General features: G+C 40.8%; 1 protein-coding gene across 3 annotated transcripts in view; it reads right to left on the minus strand.

Annotated features, from left to right (window-relative positions):
- Adcy10 (adenylate cyclase 10) overlaps positions 1–11466 on the minus strand; it is an 83886-nt gene extending 72420 nt beyond the window's left edge. For all 3 annotated transcript variants that reach the window (XM_048421340.3, XM_048421341.3, XM_048421339.3), the window contains exon 1: positions 11301–11466. The gene's annotated coding sequence lies outside the window, so the exon portion shown is untranslated. The remainder of the gene's footprint in view (positions 1–11300) is intronic.
- Positions 11467–18631: the final 7165 nt, after the last annotated feature.

Genomic DNA, 18631 nt, shown 5'->3' on the forward strand with positions numbered 1-18631 from the left:
AAACTGAAAAGCTTCTTCATGTCAAAGGACAGTATTATTTGTGTAAAACAGTAGCCTACAGAATGGGAAAAGATTTTTACAAACTACACACTCAATAGTAAACTAATATCTAAAATATATAAAAAATTTTAAAAACTGGTTATCAAGAACATAAATAATCCAATTAAAAAATTGAGCCAAGAATCTAAACTGAGAATTCTCAAAAGAGGTAACTCAAATAGCTGAGAGGCACTTAAATGTTCAACATCTTTAGCCAACAAGAAAATGTAAATCAAAACTACAATTGAGATTTCTTCTTGTACTAGGCAGAAAAACCAGGATCAGTAAAGCAAATGACAGCTCAGTCTAGTGAGGATGTGGAGTAAGGGGAACACTCATCTGCTGCTGGCAAGAGTGCACATCGCACAGCCACATGCACAGCAGTAGATGCCAACAGAAAATAAAATCAAGGGCATCTTTGGAGGTTCTGTATCCCATAATGTCATGTCAGGGGCTTTTTGTTGTTGTTGTTTTTTAATTTAAATTTAGTTTTATTTTCGCTCTTATTTTGTCCTATTTTTTTGTTGTTTTTTTTTTTCAAGACAGGGTTTCTCTGTGTAACTCTGACTGTGCTGGAACTTTCTCTGCAGACCATGCTGGCCTTGTACTCAGAGATCTGTCTGCCTCTCCTGATATTAAAGATGTGTTCCACCACCACGCAGCTATTATATTTTATTATATATTATATTTTACATATAATATGTATTAATATATAATACATAAAATATATACTACAATATAAAATATATATATATATAATTGCATATATATTATGGCTTCTGGTTTTGTGTGTTTATGTTATTCCTGAATGTATCTCCACATCTATATATATTTCTTATGCCTTTTCTTGGACTCTTTTCCTTTTGTTTGTTTTGTACTTTTCCAGTTTGTTTTTGTTTCAGATGTCAAATTCTTTTCTAAGGAGAGACAGAAAGGGGGTGAATTTGGATGGGAAGAAGTGGGAGGAGTTGGGAGAGGAGAAACCACATCAGAATATATTGTGTGTGCATGCTGGGGAGGATCTATTTTCAAAGAAAAACAAACAACAACAATAATAAGACTTCCATATTACAAAATCTCACAAGTCCAGAGAAAAACAAAACAGAGCCAAACAAAACAAAAAGAAGAAAGAAATAGAAAAAGGCAGAGGCAATCTGCTCTGCTGGTCTGAACAGTGCTGTCTTCTCAGAGTTCAGAGCAAGCCTGGTTCTTGGAAAAGATGGCACAGTACAGAATAGGATATAGAACTGCTATTTAGGGGTTGGTTCCCCGTCAGCAAGGAAGAACTGGCTGGTAATTTCAACCAGAATCTGCTCTACCAGAAAAGTAGAGCAATCATATATGCTTGTTAATATGTTTTAAGAAGTGAGGGAAGGAAGCGTGGCGGTGGCAGCGAAGGTCTTTAATCCCAGAACTCAGGGGCGGAGGAGAGGGGGAAGTAGAGGCAGGCAGACCTCTGTGAGTTCAAGGCCAGCCTGGGCTACAAGAGCTAGTTTCAGGACAGGCCCCAAAGCTACAGAGAAACCCTGTCTCAAAAAAACAAACAAACGGAAAAAAAGGAAGTGAGGGAAACATTAGCCTATTTGACAAACAAACTTTAAAATGGATAGAGGCCTCTAAAATGAACATTTTCATATTGCATACCTTCTAAAATGAATATTTCCATATTATATACTAGAGAAACTTTAACAATAAAAATAAAATCTGGAAACTGGAGGCATGGCTCTGTGAGTTTAGTATGCAAGTGAACTGGGTTCAATTCTTCAATTCAAAATAATAAACAAACAAAAAATAAATAACCAATAGAGCAGAGGCTTGGGGACGATGCTGGAGCTAAGAAGGTCTCAGGGGGTATGAGTGCTCCTTGATATGGTTTGTGGTGTTATTGTAGATATGAAGAGTCCGGAACAGGAAGAGAAAAAAGTAGATTGAACATGGCCAGTAGATGACAGAGAAAGAGAGAAAGAGAGAGAGAGAGAGAGAGAGAGAGAGAGAGAGAGAGAGAGAATTGAACATTGTGGGGTTATAAGGAAAATGATCTTCAGATCTCCAACTTCCTTCAGCGTTGTTGATTGCAACACAGTTCTTTCTCTTGGGCTGGTTCCACTCCCTGCTAGCAGCTCTCCTCAGCAGGTATCCCACGACTGTGGCGTCTTCAACATCTTGAATTCTCCAAAGCAATCAATTCAGGCTTCAACTTCACAGCTTCTCCAAATGGCCTTTCTACTAGGCCTTCATTCAGGGACACTCCTGACACGTGTCTGACCTCAGTGGCTTTCTTTAGGCAGGGAGGCAAATTCCATAACCCATGTCTTTTACCCTTAACTCTAAAGCAAGAACCACATGGCCTAAGATGCCACATTTTGCTGCTTTCTCAGCCTGGAATATGGCCACCTCATTTAAGTATATCCACACCAGCTTTCTGTCCTTTGCCTAAGCTTGACTGTCCCGAAACTTGCTCTATAGTCCTGGCTGGCCTCAAACTCAGAGATCCACCAGCCTTTGCTGGGGTTGATGGTGTCCCCACTATACCCAGTGCTAAGCTTTTCTTTAGTTCCTTTTCACAAGTTGGAAATTTAACTGGGTGGGATCTTGCCCTGAGGTCACCACTCCCGTTATTCTATTTCTTAATCAATTTATCTTCTTGAACACAAGGTTTAGCTCCATTCCATTTCCTGTCACTCTTTTTTTTCCTCCTCAAAATTTACATTTTGTAATTTATCCTGCTCAGTTTGCTCCTTTTCTTTACAAATCTTCATTAGAGAGACAGGTGGTGGTGGCATACATCTTTAATCCCAGCACTTAGGAGGCAGGCAGATCTCTGTGAGTTCCAGGCCAGCCTGGTCGCCAGAGTGAGTTCCAGCACAGACTCCAAAGCTACACAGGAAACCCTGTCTCGAAAAACCAAAACCAAAACAAAACAAAACTTCATTTGAGTTACCACTAATAATCACAAGACAGAGTCTATACTTGGTTGCTTTGAGATTTCTTCTGCCAATAGAATTAATCCAAAACTTCTTAGGCAGACTCTTCAGAGAAGGGCAAAACCCAGTCATTTTCTTCACCAAATATCAAAAGACCAGTCTCTAGGTAACATCCTTCTCTGAAACCTCTTGATCCCCTCAATTTATCAAATCACACACAGCACCGCTGTCTCCCATGCTCCCAGTAAGCAGCACTTAAAACACCTAACCATCGCTTCCTAACCCCAACTCCCAAGGTCCATATCACTCCCTATAAAATTTGGTTTGTACTTCAAGATTATAGTCCATCATTGGAGGAAGTCAAAACAGGAACTCAAGCAGGACTGGAATCTGAAGGCAGGAGCTGATGCAGAGGCCATGGAGGAAAGCTGCTTATTGGCTTGATTCCCATAACTCTTTTTAGCCCACCTTCTTATAGAACCCAGGACCACCAGCCCAGGGATGGCACCACCCACCATGGGCTGGGTCCTCCCCACTGATCATTAAGTGAGAAAATGACTCACAGCTGGATCCCATCAAGGCTCCTTCCTCTGATGACTCCAGCTTGTGTCAAGTTGGTACACAAAACCAGCCAGTAAACATGGCAATAATATGGACAAATGATATCCTTAAGGAAAACAGAGCTAGGCTTGGTAACACATATCTATCATCCCAGGACTTGGGAAGTGAAGGCGGGAGGAGAGAAAGTTCAAGGCTTGCCTAGGATCTTCAGAGAGATCCATGTGTACAACAGGAAAGCTCTAATACTGGGTCAGTCTTGTTGGCCACCATGTTTGATACGGTGTGAGCAGTGGTTTCAGTGAGAAAGGAGCAAAAGGAGTCCAATGGAGGCTGGAGGAGTGAGTGCTTGCTGCTCTTCTGTGGGACCCCAGTTGGTTTGCTTGCAGTTATGATGGGTGGATTTGATTGCTAGAACCACGCACAGACTCACGGAAGTGCTTAAGTATTTTCTGTTAAATGGTACTTTACATTTCTCTCTAGCAGGCAATCTTCTTCCTTTGTCTTGTATTTTTATTTTTTAAAGATTTATTTATTTTTGATTGATTGATTGATGATTGATTGATTGTGTATTCAGTATTCTGTCTGCACTCCAGAACAGGGCACCAGATCTCATTATAGATGACTGTGAACCACTATGTGGTTGCTGGGACTTAAAACTCAGGACCTCTGGAAGAACAGCCAGTGCTCTTAACCTCTGAGCCATCTCTCCAGCCCTGTCCTGTACTTTTAATAACTGTAATAAATCATGGCGATGTACTTCTATTTTCACGTGTCTTAGAGTATATGAATGCTTTTTGTACCCGGATGTCCATGTTGTTCTCAAGATTTGGGAAGTTTTCTACTGCTATTTTACCGAGGAGCTTTTTGTGCCTCCAGCCCATAGCCCTTCTCCCTCAGCTGTGCCAATGGTCTGAATACTTGTTTTGTTGAGGGTATCCCAAAGCTCTTGTGTGTTTTTCTTCACACTTTCTCTTTTATTCTTCCTGTCTGACACTAACAGTCCCAAAGGTCTGTCTTCAAGTTCTGTCGCTTTTCCTTCTGCTTCCTTTCGTCTATTCCTGAGGCTGTCAATTAACTTTCCCATCTTCTTTCGTTTCTCATCTCCTCTGGGATTTCTGTCTGCTCTGTTTCAGATTCTGTGTTGCCCTCTTTGATTTATTTAAAAACTGTCGGTGTTTTCCTCATATTTCTAGGTTGAGAATTGTTTATTTGGGGGGATGGGTATCTTTTATGAGATTATATGATGGCTTCCCTTAGTGACTTCCTCTTTATCAACATGTCTCTCGAGGTTATCTGTGCTGGTTTTGACTCACAGTGCAAACTCTTTCATTCTTGTTGTGATTGCCACGGCTAATCTTCTACCATGGTCTCCTCACGGGACTCTGATGACACAGCACTAGAATTAGAAAGCAGAGCTGCTTGCTCGCACCCCCCCCCCCGCCAGGTTTATTTTTATTTCATGTGTGTGAATGTTTTGCCTGTGTGTATGTTCGCCTGTGTGTATGTCTGAGTATCACGTGCCTGCTGCCTGGTGTCCCCTGAGGCCAGAAGAGGATGTCAGGTCTCCTGGGTCTGTAGCTAAGGAGAGTTGTGAGCTGTCATGTGGGGCCTGGGAATTGAACTCACTCAGGTCCTCCACAAGAACAGCAAGCACTGAACCATCTTTCCAGCTCCTTTTAAAAACTTTTAAAATTTTTAAAAAATTCTTTTGACAGGTTCTCATGTAGCCCAGGCAGACTGTAAACTCACCACGTAGGTGAGGATGAGATTGGCACTTTTTCTTTTATTCCCCCCCCACACACACACAGGATTTCTCTGTGTAACAGGTTTGGCCTGTCTTGGAACTCGGTGTGTAGACCATGTTGGCCTTGAACTCACAGAGATCAGGCTGGTCTCCGTTTCACAGAGATCTGCCTGCTTCTGCCTCCCAAGTGCTGGGATTAAAGTCACGTGACACCACTGCCCAGTGACCTTGGCACTTTTAAAGGAGACCTTACTCTGTTTGTGTGTGCATGTGTGCACACATGCGCACACACATATGAGTGTGTGTATGTGCGTGTGTGCGTGTGCACATGCACTCATGTATGCCTGTATATGTGTATGGTACCCACAGGTGGCAGAAGAAGACATTTGATCCCTTGGAGCTGGAATTACAGGCAGTTGTGAGCTTCCCTAAGAAGGAGCTGGGTCTGAACTCCATCCCTCATGAGTGGGCAGCAAACGCTCTTAACCACCAAGCCATCTCTCCATGGCCTTGAACTTAAAAAGAATTAATGTGTGTATAGACACATGTGTGTGCAGATAGATACATGTGTGTGAAGATACACGTAGAGGTGAGAGGATAGCCTCCATGTTAAGTCATCCTCAGAAATCCACCCATCTCCATCTTGCGATAGAGTCTCTCATTGGCCAGAAGCTTACCAATTAGACTCGACACAAGCATGACAGTCTGAGTTTGATCCTCAGTCCACATGCTGGAGAGAGAACTGACTTCCACTATGACATCTGCACATTATGGCCTGTAAGGTGACCACCCTGCCACGTGAACTCTGGAGTAATTCTATGGAGAAAGGATCTCTTGTAACCAAATTCTTTCCATCTGAAGCTCAGAGCACAAAAGTTTTCTGCTGTCTTTGGATGATCGTCTGCAAATGGCTAGGTGATGTGTCTAAAAGGGCTTGCCATCGTGGTGTTGAAGAATATACTGGGATTGAGCATGCTTGCCAGCGAGCGAGTACAGGAGAGAGCAGCATCTGCAAAACTTGTATTTTAAAAATATATTTATTTTATTATTTTTAAGTGTGTGTGTGTGTGTGAACACACATGCATATTTATGTATGTGCAGGTGTCTGTGAAGACCTGAAGTTTCAGGTCCTCCTTGAGGGGGTACAAGTCATTGTGAGTCACCTGTCATTGGTGCTGGGAACCAAATTTAGGTCCTTTGTAAAAACAGCAAGAGCCACTGAACCATCTTTAAGCCTTTCTGAATTTTTTGTCTGGGCATTGAGTGGTCCCACTTAATATAGTTGACCTCAAACTTGCTGTGTTACCCAGGCTAGCCTTAAATGTCATACTTCCTGTCTCAGTTTCCCAAATGTCGAAATTACACCTATGTACCACCACTCTTGTTTGGCTCACACTGAACTCTTCCAGATTGTTTTGTGTGTGTGTGTGTGTGTGTGTGTGTGTGTGTGTGTGTGTGTGTGTGTAGAACTTAAGACTGACTTTAGGAGTTTCCTTGATCAAGTCACACCTTCCTCATAGATGTAGGGTGTCTCAGTTGAACCCAGAGATCTCCAATATGGCTAGTTTAGTTAGCTAGCTTGCCCTGGATATCCTGCCTTATAAACACTGACATTATAGGTGATGGACCATGTCCACCTGGCATTTAAGTGATGGAGATCCAAACTCGAATCTTTGTACTTGCTTGACAAGCATTTTATCCATTGGGGTATCTCCCCAACCCCATTTCTTTTCATTTTGAAGCTGGGAGTTGAGTCCAGGGACTTATACATACAAAATACATGTCATATCACAGCGCAGACTTCAGAAGATCTTGCCAAACAACTTTTCTAAAGCTGGTACTGAAGTTCAGTTGCTGTTTATCCCTGCTAAATTGTGTTGTAGAATATTATTTTAAGGTGTGTTACATTTATTTATGCCGTGGAACATTTGTTTAATGATGCAAAATGTGTTGCATTTATGTTTTATTTGTTTAACTTGGTGAAGCTGTGTTACTTTACATATCTGAAAAACCTGATTGGTCTAATAAAGAGCAGAATGGCCCGTAGCTAGGCAGGAGAGGGCTAGGTGGGCTGCAAGGCTGAGAGAATAAAAAGGAAGAGACATCTGGGAAGGAAAAATCAAGGAGCAAGAAAGAGGAGGAGAGGAAGACTCCAGGGGCCAGCCACCCAGTTACATAGTAAGTCATTGAGTAAGAAGTAAAGAAAGATATACAGAAATAAAGATAAAATCCCAGCGGTAAAAGGTAGACAGGATAATTTAAGAAAAACCAGCTAGAAATAAGCCAAGCTAAAGCTGGATATTTATAAGAAAGACAAAGACTTTCCGTGATTTATTTGGGAATTGCATGGAGGGCCCCCAAAGAGTAAAGAGCCAAAAGAATAAAAACTAAAACCATCTAATTACAAAACTATATTATTGTGATTTAAAAATAAAATGTGCGTGCGCACACGTGCACTGTGGGACAATAGTTTTATCCTGTAAAGATTTGTTTTTTGTACTTGTTTAATAGAATGCTGATTGGCCAGTAGCCAGGCAGGAAGTATAGGCAGGGTGACCAGGCAGGAAGTAGATGGGGGGGGGACAATGAGAACCAGAGAATTCTGGGGAGGGGAGTCAGTCTGCAGCCATCACCCAGATGCAGAGGAAGCAAGATGTGACTGCCTCACCAAAAGAGCTGCCAAGTCACATGGCTAACACAGATAAGAATTATGGGCTAATATAAGTTATTAGAGTTATAAGAAGCCTGGGCTAATAAGTCAATCAGTTTATGATTAATGTAGACCTCTGTGTATTTCTTTGGGACTTAATGACTGCAGAAACCTCGGTCAATGTGTGTGTGTGTGTGTGTGTGTGTGTGTGTGTGTGTGTGTGTGTGTGGTGCATGCTTATGTGTGTATGGGAGCATGTGCCTTCATGTACATGGGAAACCAGAAGATAATGTTGAGTATGCTGATAACTATACCTTATGCCTTTGAGGCAGGTTGGTGCACTGAACTTTAGTCTCGCATTCAGCAAGCCTCAGTGATTCTTCTGTTTCTCTTGGCATAGCCAAGGCTGGATTTGACGTAGGTGCTGGGGATTTGAACGCAGGTCCTAATGCCCATGCAGCGATACTCTTACCGCTGAGCCGTCTCCAAGCTCTGTTACAGTGATTTTTAAAAGAGTACTATCTTGGTAGGTTTTGTGTTTCTCTGAGGGTACCGATGAGATTGAGCCCCCTTTCCTGTTTATTGGCCATCTAGATGAAGAGTTCAGGCACATGCGGGCTACTCAAATCTGACCTAGAAGATGGGTTTAGTCCACTTACTTTTTCTGTTTCGTTGACTATTGAATATGAAGAGTAAAAGCAGAGATTAGAAATACACCACATGTATGCCTGGTGCATGCAGAGGCCAGAATGGGACATCAGATTCCCTGGTACAAAAGTTGCAGATGGTTGTGAGCCACCATGTGAGTACTTTGAATTGAACCTGGGTCTTCTGGAAGAACAGTCAAGTGTTCTTAACAGATGAGCTATCTCTTCATCCCGAAAAATTACTGATTTAGAAAATAAAAATATAGGAAAGGAATGGAGGGACAGCTCAGCAGTTAAGAGCACTCGCTGAGAAATTGTAAGGACCCGTGTTCAGATCCCAGCACACGCATAATCCAGGAGTCCAGCACATGCCTGTAACCCCAGCTCTGAGAGGGAGGAGACAGGAGGATTGCTGGGGCTTGCTAGCTTCCAGGCTTGCTGAGAAAACACAAGCCACAGGGTTCAGGGAGAAATCTTGCCTCAAAAGAATAGGCAGAGTGGTAGAGGATATGTGATGCCCTCTTCTGGCTTCTGCCCTCACACAGAAATGAACACAAGCATGTGTATACATACTCACAAAGACATGGACACATACACAAATAAAAATTATCCAGAAATATATAGGATGACCTATAAACTAAAATCTAATTTTATACAAATGGGAAATATTTTAGTTCCAGTATGCTCTGAACATTGCTATGAACCCCTCCAACCTTGCTAATATTGTATTCTCATATGCACATTGTAGACCCTTTGGCATATGTTTCATGGACATGGTTTAGATTTGGTTTTGGTTTTTCCAGAAGGACCAATTAGGTCCAGTGACTGGTAATTATGGGCAGGTAAATAGAAACAACATAAGAATGAATATTCAATCTAGAAAGTTTTAGGAAGTATTGGATGACTACTTGCCTGTGAGAAGGCACTTAATATTTTTTTTTCTCTCTCTCTTTCTCCCTCTCTCTCTCTTTTTGAGTTTTTGAGACAGAGGCTCTTTATGTAGTTTTGGAACTCAGTGTGTAGAACAGGTTGTCCTTGAACTCACAGCCTCCTGCCTGTGTGCTGGCATTAAAGGCTGTACTACCATTCCTGGACACTTAATACTCTCTTAAAATACACTATTTTTAAGTCTTAGAGAATTTCATACAATATATTTTTAAAAAATTTAAATTTATGTGCGCACACACACACGTGTGTGTGTGTGTGTGTGTGTGTGTGTGTGTTTGTATACCATGTATCATGATGACCATGGAGGCAAGAAGAGTGTGTCAGATCCTCTGGAGCTGGAGTTGCAGGCAGCTGTGAGCTGGGAACTGAACTTAGCTCATCTAGAAGAGTAGCAAGCATTCTTAATCACTGAGCCATCTCTCCAGGCACGAAAGGTGTATTCTGACAGTATTTAACCCACATTCCAATCTCCTGCACTTAATTTCCTTTTATTTACTAGAAACATAAACTAAGGGCTGGGGAGATGGCACACACATAGGACCCTGAGTTCGGATCCCTAAAAAACATAAAAGTGATGTAAGCACTGGGGATGTGGAGCTTCCTCAAGCTCACTGGCCTGTCAGTCTGGCAAATTAATCATCTTCATGAGTGATCCTGCCCCAACAATAAAGACTGGGAGTGATCAAGACAGGATATCTGGTGTCAGCCTCTGGTCTCCAGACACATACATTCACACCACGTACAATTACCTGCCTCCCACCCTTACACACACACACACACACACACACACACACACACACACACAAAAGCATGCTAAGATTCTGTTGTTCTGCTGGGCAGTGGTGGCGCACACCTTTAATCCCAACACTCGGGAGGCAGAGGTAGGTGGATCTCTGTGAGTTCAAGGCCAGCCTGGTCTACAAGAGTTAGTTCCAGTACAGACAGGACTGTTACACAGAGAAGCCCTATCTCAAAAGACCAAACTAAAACAAAACAAAACAAAACAAAAAAAAAAAAAAAAACAAACAACGAAAAAGATTCAGTTGTTCTAAATGTGATTTGAGGATGTGGCAGTTTTCTGTTATGATTACTAAGCAAGGAAAGCAGATTCATTTTGAGATGAAAAAGATGGAAGTAAAAGTGAAACTGGAATTATTGTGTGTAAGAGCTACACACAATGGACTCGTGTGGTCCAGGCAGCCTCAGACTTCCTCTGATCCTCCTGCTTTAGAACAATTTAGCAGTACCAAGACATGAAGATGTGGAGAAATTAGGACTAGTTACACCCATTATTTCCCTAATCATCTCCTGTAGTATTTTCTACTAGTTTTTCAGGTTATGCTCAACTTTTCATCAACAATGTAGTCATTTTTAAACAGAACAGAAAGGAAATGGATCGAAAGGAATGGTGTCACAAAAGCTTGCTTGACCGCTCTCTCTGCCAACCTACTTCCTGAGCTCTGAATGGTTTTAGTGCCGATAAACTTCTAGGTCAGTAACCTTTTGGCTTGTTCATAGTGTCTCCCTCTGAACTGTGAATCCCTCTTTAGAAATCAGGTTTAGTCTTTGTTTTCCCCATAGGGTCTTTCTAGCATCTTTACATGGTAGGCACTCACTATTTGACTGATGAAAGGGAAATACAGAATACCCAAGACAAATGGGATGCAAGCCTGCAAGCTTTTAACTTAGCTAAATGGCTGGCAGGAATATAAACACCGACTTGACCACCACTCTGGGTCTCTTAGCTGTGATACTGGCTTCCCTTTAGCACTGCTATTCCCACATACCTCTGTTCTCCAAGGCTGAGGAAAAGCTGGAGCCTAGATTAGGGACTAGATCTTTCAGGAATACAGAGAACAGGAAAGGGGTCTGGTGACATTATTTTGAAGACAGCGGAAGTGCCATGTCTGTCCATACCTGACCCATCAAGTGACAGTTTTGTCAAAAAGCCGTTTTCCAGGCCACACCCTCATCAGAAGCGCATTGTTTCACGTGCACTGACTATGCTTCTGATTGGCTGGGGTCACCTTCCCCTCCCCCACCACTGTGAGTAGCCTACTACTCTTCAAAGACTGGCTCAATTTTAGGTTCCTATGTCTGGACATGTGAGGCAGTTGGAGAGACCGGAATAATCCCATAGTTGTAGACAACTCTTTCTTTGACCATGTGGAGGGTGACTGAATTTAGGCCACAGTTAATAGGTGACTCATCAAAAGAAAACTCTCTTAAGCAAGCCCCCAATTTTAGTCAATACAGTAGTTTCGCCATATCCTTGCTTTTGTTGTGCAAACTTTGTTACCTCTGATCAACTTTGTCCTGAAAATGTGAATGGAAAATTACAGAAATACTCTTTTTTTTTTTTTTGAAATTACAGAGCTCAGTAGCATAGTGAACTCTCAACAGTGTCCTGTGTGTGACATCCGTCCTCCTGCTGCCCAGTATATTCACTCTGTGAATGCCTGGCACGGCAGAGTAGCCACCATTTTACCACAACTGTCCCATCTTATTACTGTTGTCACTAATTTCTTACTGAAAACAGTCACCACAGATGTAGAGGCACATACCATATGTTCAACATCTGGTATCTCTGGTTTCAGAACTCCACTGGGGTGGCTGGGGCTTACAATAAACAAGAGAGCACTGCTGGAGTGTTCAGTTTGTACCAGGGCTATGAGTTTTACCCGTTGTAATGAATTCACTATCTGGGAGGTAAAGTTTTGACAAATTATACATACATCTGTCTGTTTTGAATGGGTAAGTACATGTCTAACTAAATTTACCCCAAGATCACTTAAAATCTACTGAGGCATATGGTATTTATCTAAAAAAAATGTCCCTTTCTTTTACATTTTTCAATTTTGTGGAGTACAGGCTTTTGTAGTAAGACCTAATGATTCTCTGAATTTCCTCAGTGTCTGTTGTTACGTCTCCCTTTTCATTTCTGATCTTACTAATTTGAGTGTTCTCTCTCTGCCTTTTGATTAGTTTGGATAGGGGTTTGTCAGTCTTGTTGATTTTTTCAAAGAACCAGCTCTTTGTTTCATTGATTCTTTGGATTGTTTTCTGTGTTTCTATTTTGTTGATTTCAGCCCTCAGTTTGATTATTTCCAGTCTTCTACTCCTCCTGGGTGAGTCTGCTTCTTTTTTTCTAGAGCTTTCAGGTGTGCTGTTAAGTCTCTAATGTGAGCTTTCTCCATTTTCATTATGTGGGCACTTAGTGCTATGAACTTTCCTCTTAGCACTGCTTTCATAGTGTCCCATAGGTTTGGGTATGTTGTGTCTTCATTTTCGTAGAATTCAAGGAAGACTTTTATTTATTTCTTATTTCTTACTTGACCCAGGGGTGGTTCAATAGTTGACTTTTCAGTTTCCATGAGTTTGTAGGCTTTCTGGGGGTGGTATTGTTGTTAAATTCTAACTTTACTCCATGGTGATCCGATAAGACACAGGTGGTTACTCCAATTTTTTTATATCTGTGGATGTTTGCTTTGTTACCGAGTATGTGATCAGTTTTCAAGAAGGTTCCATGAGGTGCTGAGAAAGGTATATTCTTTCCTTTTTGGGTGGAATGTTCTATAGATGTCTGTTAAGTCCATTTGATTCATTACATCTGTTGGTGCTCTTACTTCTTAAGTTTCTGTCTGGTTGACCTGTCCATTGGTGAGAGAGGAGTGTTGAAATCTCCCACTATTAGTGTGTGGGGTTTGATGTGTGATTTGAGTTCTAGTAATGTTTCTTTTACATATGTGGGTGCTTTTATATTAGGGGCAGATCTTCAGGATTGAGACTTCATCTTGATGAATTGTTCCTGTTATCAGTATAAAGTGTCCGTCTTGATCTCTTCTGATTGATTTTAGTTTGAAGTCATTTTGTTAGATATTAGGATAGCCACACCTGCTTGTTTCTTAGGTCTGTTTGATTGGCAAACCTTTTCCCAACCCTTTACTCTGAGGTAGTGTCTGTCTTTGAGGTCGATGTGTGTTTCTTGTAAATGGCAGAATGCTGGATTCTGTTTTCGTATCCCTTCTCTTACCCTGTGGCTTTTTATAGGTGAAAAAAGGCCATTGATATTAAGCAAATTAATGACCAGTGGTTGTGAACTCCAGTTATTTTTTGGTGGTAGTGTTTGTGTGTTTCCTTTCATTGAGTTGTGTTGGTGGAGGGTTATCAGATGTCTATGATATTGTGGGTGTTGTTGGCTTCCTTGGCTTGAGGTTTTCCTTCTAGTACTTTCTATAAGGCTGGGTTTGTGGATACGTATTGTTTAAATCTGTTTTTGTCATAGAATATCTTGCTTTCTCCATGGACGGTGAAAGAAAGCTTTGCTGGGTATAGTAGTCTGGGCTTGAATCCATGATCTCTTAGTGTCTGCAGCACATCTATCCAAATTCTTCTGGTTTTTATGGTTTCCATTGAGAAGTCAGGTGGTGAACAATTTAAATAGACCTATAAGTCATGAGGAAATGGAAGCTGTCATCAAAACCTCCCAACCAAAAAAAGCCCATGGCCAGATGGTTTTAGTGCAGAATTCTACCAGAACTTCCAAGAAGAGCTAATACCTATACTCCTTAATGTCTTCCACATAATAGAAACAAAAGAGCCAAACTCATTTTATGAAGCTACAGTTACCCTGATACCAAAGCCACACAAAGACTCAACCAAGAAAGAGAATTACAGACCAATCTCACTCATGAACATAGATGAAAAAATTCTCAATAAAATACTGGCAAACTGAATCCAAGAACACATCAAAAAAATCATCCATTATGGTCAAGTAGGCTTCAACCCAGAGATGCAGGACTGGTTCGACATATGAAAATTTACCAATGTAATTCATCATATAAATAAACTGAAAGAAAAAAAAACATATGATCATTTCATTAGATGCCAAAAAAGCATTTGACAAAATTCAACACCCCTTTATGATAAAGGTCTTGGAGAGATTAGGGATACAAGGATCATATCTAAATATAATAAAAGCAACATATAGTAAGCCAACAGCTAACATCAAATTAAATGGAGAGAAACTCAAAGTGATTCCACTAAAATCAGGAACAAGACAAGGCTGTCCACTCTCTCTACATCTCTTAAACATAGTGCTTGAAGTTCTAGCAATAGCAATAAGACAGCATAAGGAGATCAAGGGCATTGGAATTGGAAAGGAAGAAGTCAAACTTTCGTTATTTGCAGATGATATGATAGTGTACATAAGTGACCCCAAAAACTCTACCAGGGAACTCCTACAGCTGATAAATACCTTCAGTGATGTGGCAGGATACAAGATCAACTAAAAAAAAAATCAGTATCCCTCCTATACAAAAAGAACAAAGAGGCAGAGAGAAAAATCAAAGAAACATCACCTTTCACAATAGCCACAAATAGCATAAAGCATCTTGGGGTAACGCTAACCAAGGAAGAGAAAGATCTATTTGACAAGAACTTTAAGTCATTGAAGAAAGAAATTGAAGAGGATACCAGAAAATGGAAAGATCTCCCATGCTCTTGGATTGGTAGGATCAACATAGCAAAAATGGCAATCCTACCAAAGGCAATCTATAGATTTAGTGCAATCCCCATCAAAATCCCAAGAAAATTCTTCACAGACTTTGAGAGAACAATAATCAGCTTTATATGGAAAACCAAAAAAACCTAGGATAGCCAAAATAGTCCTATATAATAAAGGAACCTCTGGAGGAATTACCATCCCTGACATCAAACTCTATTACAGAGCTACAGTAATGAAAACAGCTTGGTATTGGCATAAAAACGGAGACATTGACCAATGGAATTGGTCTTGAATTGAAGACCCAGATATTAATTCACAAACCTATGAACACCTGATTTTCGACAAAGGAGCTAAAAGTATACAATGGAAGAAAGTAAGCATCTTTAACAATAGTGCTGGCATAACTGGATGTCAACCTGCGGAAGAATGAAAATAGATCCATATCTATCATCATGCACAAAAACTCAAGTCCAGATTGATTAAAGACCTCAATATAAATCTGACCACACTGAACCTGATAGAAGAGAAAGTGGGAAGTTGCCTATAATACATGGGCACAGGAGACCACTTCCTACGTAGAACCCCAGTAGCACAGACAACAAAAGCAGCAATGAATAAGTGGGACCTCCTGAAACTGAGAAGCTTCTGTAAAGCAAAGACACAGTCATTAAGACAAAAAGGTAACCTACTGAATGGGAAAAGATCTTCACCAACCCCACATCAGACAAAGGTCTGATTTCCAAAATTTATAAAGAACTCAAGAAACTTGACATTAAAATTCTAAATAACCCAAATAAAAAATAGGGTACTGAACTGAACAGAGAATTCTCAACAGAAGAATTTCAAATGGCTAAAAGATACTTAAGAATATGTTCAACTTTCTTAGCTATCAGGGAAATGCAAATCAAAACAACTTTGAGATACCATCTTACACCTGTCAGAATGGCTAAAATAAAAAAACACCAATGATAGCTTATGCTGGAGAGGATGTGGAGTAAGGGGAACACTCATCCATTGCTGGTGGGAATGCAAACTTGTGCAACGACTTTGCAAATCAGTGTGGCTGTTTCTCAGAAAATTGGGAGTCAGCCTACCTCAGGATCTAGCAATACCACTCTTGGGAATATACCCAAGAGATGCCCAGTTATACAACAAAAGCATTTGTTCAACTATGTTCATAGCAGCATTATTTGTAATAGCAAGAACTTGGAAACAATCTAGATGCCCCTCAATGGAAGAATGGATAAAGAAAGTGTGGCAATCTACACATTAGAGTATTACTCAGTGGTAAAAAAACAATGACATCTTGAATTTTGCATGCAAATGGATGGAAGTAGAAAACACTATCCTGAGTGAGATAACCCAGACCCAAAAATATGAGTATGGTATGTGCTCACTCATTAGTGGATTCTAGTCATAAACAAAGGACATTGAACCTATAGTTCATGATCCTAGAGAAGCTAAGTAACAAGGTGAACCCAAAGAAAAACATATATAGATCCTCCTAGAAATTGGAAGCAGACAAGATCACCAGGCAAAAGTTGGGAGCATGGGGTGGGGGTGGGATAGAGGGAAGGGGAAAGGAGGAGTGAGAGGGGAGAAGGGGAGGGTTGGGGAGAACTTGGGGGAGTGGGATGGTTGAGATGGAGGAAGGACTGATATGGGAGCAGGGAAAGAGATATCTTAATTGAGGGAGCTATTTTGGGGTAAAATGATTGACTCTTTCCTTGTAACTACAATGTGCAGCCTGCCAATAAAGAGTTGGCTGAGAAAAAACAATCTGCTGAGGTCCCCTAGTTTTCTTAAACTAGTGGGACACTGGCACATTATGTTTTAAAGGCATTGTCTTGGTTAGTTTTATGTCAACCTGACACAAGCTATAGTCATCAGAGGGGCAGAAGATGCAATTGAGAAAATGCCTTCATAAGATGAGGTTTTAGGCAAGCCTGTAGGGCATTTTCTTAATTAGTGATGGATGTGGGTGGGTTCAGCCCACTGTGGGTGGGGCCACCCTTGGACAGGGGTCCTGAGTTCTACAGGAAAGCAGGTTGAGTAAGCCATGGGGAATAAGCCAGTAAGCAGCATCCCTCCATGGCCTCTGCATCACCTCCTGCCTCCAGGTTCCTGCACTGACTTTCTTCAATGATAGACTATGATGTGGAAGTGTCAGTCAAACACTTTCCTCCTCAGCTTTGCTTTTGGTTATGCTGTGTCATCACAGCAATAGAAATCCTAAGACAGTGGTACATATTTAAAACTTAAAAAAAAAACTAACTGAAATTGTATATGAATATTCTCAAAGTCCATTCTAATAATTAAATGTACTGCATTTCAAATTGTAAAACTACATGTTTTAAGGGGGGTTTTTAATTATGCTTATGTGACGGAATCTACTCCCAGTGCGAATCCAACTAAACAGACCCTCCAGTGACTGTCAGAGCTTTTCTTCTTTCGTTATCCAAAAAGCTCCAGAATTGACTTCTGCTTTAAGGAGAAGATTCTGAGCTTTGTGGTTAATTTTGTTAACATTTAACTTTTATCTATCATCTTAACAACTTAAAAAGAAAAAATGTTTATTATGGAAAAACAAACAGTATCGCTGAACCTCATTTCAGTATTTCCTTGAGATGGATGCTAAACCACAGAAAAATTGAAAGGTATATTACAAAATTCTTGATTCTAAAAAAGGACTCTATCTCCAATTGGATATCATTTTCTGAACTTTGCTACATTTATTTGGTATATAGCACCAGCCAGCCACTGTGCTAAAACACTATTTCTTTTTTGTTGTTGTTTTTGTTTTTTCAAAACAGGGTTTCTCTGTGTAACAGTTCTGGCTGTCCTGGAACTTACTTTGTAGAACAGGCTGGCCTTGGCTCACAGAGCTCCACCTGCCTCCACCTTCCAAGTGCTGGGATTAAAGGTGTGTACTACCACCATCAGGCAACTAAAACGTTATTTTAATACAACTTTATAATAACCCCCTGGACCAGTGCTATTACTTCTTATCTTCAAACTTCATATCTTGGAGGAAGATATTCACCAGATTTCAGTCAATGTGGCTGAAACCCAAGCCCCATCAGAGGTGGCACTAAGAAATAGTACTATGAAGCTGTAAGGACTTGGTAGAAAAACTTGACACAGAACTCAACTACAATGACTTGTGCCATGGTGAAAGTTACTCTTATGGAGTTCAGCATCTACAGTGGCAGACTTGTAGTAAATAAATTCTTGAAAGTCTGAGAGTAGTTTTAAGAGGAATCACTATAGTGTTTTCTGAGACAATGTTTCATGTAGCTGAGATGAGCCTTGAACTCCCAACCTTGCTGCCTCCATCCATTCCCAAACATTTGAATTACAGGTATTATCATATTCACCTCTCCTCCAGACACAATCTTGCTATATTGTTCATGCTGGTCTAGGATTCAAGATTCTCCTGCCTCCGCCTCGCTAGTGCTGGGATATTGGTGTGCATCACTCACTTCTTGACTTCAATACAATTTGTGAGCCAACAGGAGCACTGTTCATTCATGTGACTGAAACTAAGGCTTAAGAGACTGCACCAGAGACACCAGTTCTTTCAGGCTGACTTCAAACTTACAAGATATTCAA

Source organism: Myodes glareolus, chromosome 5, assembly GCF_982192425.1.
Source record: "Myodes glareolus chromosome 5, mMyoGla1.1, whole genome shotgun sequence".
Lineage (NCBI taxonomy): Eukaryota > Metazoa > Chordata > Mammalia > Rodentia > Cricetidae > Myodes > Myodes glareolus.